Source organism: Humulus lupulus, chromosome 1 (assembly GCF_963169125.1).
Source record: "Humulus lupulus chromosome 1, drHumLupu1.1, whole genome shotgun sequence".
In the NCBI taxonomy this organism is placed as follows: domain Eukaryota; kingdom Viridiplantae; phylum Streptophyta; class Magnoliopsida; order Rosales; family Cannabaceae; genus Humulus; species Humulus lupulus.
The window spans coordinates 207,032,314-207,034,048 of NC_084793.1; the positions used below are offsets into that span (position 1 = coordinate 207,032,314).

Sequence of the window (1,735 nt, forward strand, 5' to 3'; positions counted from 1 at the left end):
TTACTAATGTAATTTGTACATTTGTTATGTGTGGAATTGTGGTAGCTGAACCACAATATTGGATCCGAGGGTTCTTTTTTGGGGTTTGGTTTCTTGGTTATTTATCTGATTGTCTTTGTTTTATGGTTATTGTGTTTGTTCTATTATATGTTTTGCTCTTCTTTTTTTTAGTTTGAGTTTCTATCAACATTTTATATAGCATCATAAAAAATCCATTGCATTAGTATTATTGTTATTTACACAAAATAGCAAACCATGTTCTATGGTCCTCTTTTTTCTCAATGATATGTCAGTAGCACATATTGAGGTATCATACATTTTCAATGAAATTTTAGGATATTTATCATATCATGACTGGCATTTTTGCTGAACTTTACTAGCTCTATGCTGTTCAATGTCTGTATCCATTTGCATTGTTTATGAGTTACACTATATTTTATTTGAGTTCCGTATCAATTTTCTTTTTTTATTGGTTGCAGGTTCGACCCAAGGAATTCTGTGTTGGAGTGGTCCATTCTACTTATTGACAACTCGAACCGAAGGTCTGAAATTCTTACTGCTGTTTTCCTTTTGAAACTTAATAATTTATTTGATTTCAATTTAAGTGATAGTTATCTTGTATGATGAATTGTTTGCAGTGGATCAATGGAGTTTGTTGTTCCCCCAACAGACTCATCTGTATTTTTCCCGATTTCTGTGAACTTATCTACTACTAATACATTCAATGACTTGAAGGTCTGTCCTTATTTGACTTCAGTTGATTAGTGAATAATATTGTAAAGTTTGGCAATAATGCAGATTGATACCACTAGTAATTTTGCTAACTTTGAACTTCTCTTTTGCAGGTTGTGAATGTCTTGCCCCAGAAAGGTGGAGCTCCACCGAAGTTCGGTCAAAGAACGCAGTGATGTAGGCTAAACTTGTATGTATAGAGTGTATTTGTGTTAATTGATGTTTTAGTCAATTTATCTGTAAGTTTTGTTTTGTTTGACTGCTTAAACTGGTTTTATTATATAAAACTAAGCTTTGCTTAACCTATGCATAATAACTGTTTGATGGAATGCTTCAGTGAGACATATGAGTCAATTGAGTTATTATTATAGCTTTTTTTTTAATCAGCTTTTTTTATGGGGTGTGTATAAATGATCAAGATGATGTATGATCCCTTCTGCTCACTCTAATCATGTACCTCTGCCTCTATGCATTACCCTTAGTAGCCATTTATGTAGCAATAGAGGTCTAAGATATATAAATTATATACCTGTATGCCCTGCCCTACCCTACCTGTATAATACATAATCAAGATGAAGAATATGCATTCTTGTTATTTCTTTCATCTTCACAAGTTAGTTTTAATCTGTGTTTAGGGACTATAAACTTTCATTAAGGGGTTGTGAATGGTTTAATATGATAAGGTTTGAATTTTGGGCTTGAATCTATCTTTTGCTTTCATTAGCCTTTTTATCTCCACTTTCTTATTGTATCTTTTGTCCTTTGTTCTCTGTGTAGCTAGTTGCATATATAACTTTCTTATTGTTGTCTTTGGTTTAGTTTAGTTTGTTGTTCACTTTACTTGGTTGTTTATGTGATACTCATGGTATTTGACAGCAAAAGCAAAAGTAATATTATCACCCCAAGATAAGAAAATACCAAGGAAAGAGATTTTAAAAAGAGAAAAGCCCCTCCATTAAACTTCCCATAGCCTAACTCTAAACACATTTCCCACTTCCAACTT

General features: G+C 32.4%; 1 long non-coding RNA gene across 1 annotated transcript; it reads left to right on the forward strand.

Moving 5' to 3' along the window:
- Window positions 1-448: 448 nt before the first annotated feature.
- Window positions 449-693, forward strand: LOC133825459 (uncharacterized). The gene is made up of 2 exons (XR_009888617.1): window positions 449-542; window positions 639-693. It is a non-coding gene; the product is annotated as an uncharacterized LOC133825459 (long non-coding RNA).
- Window positions 694-1,735: the final 1,042 nt, after the last annotated feature.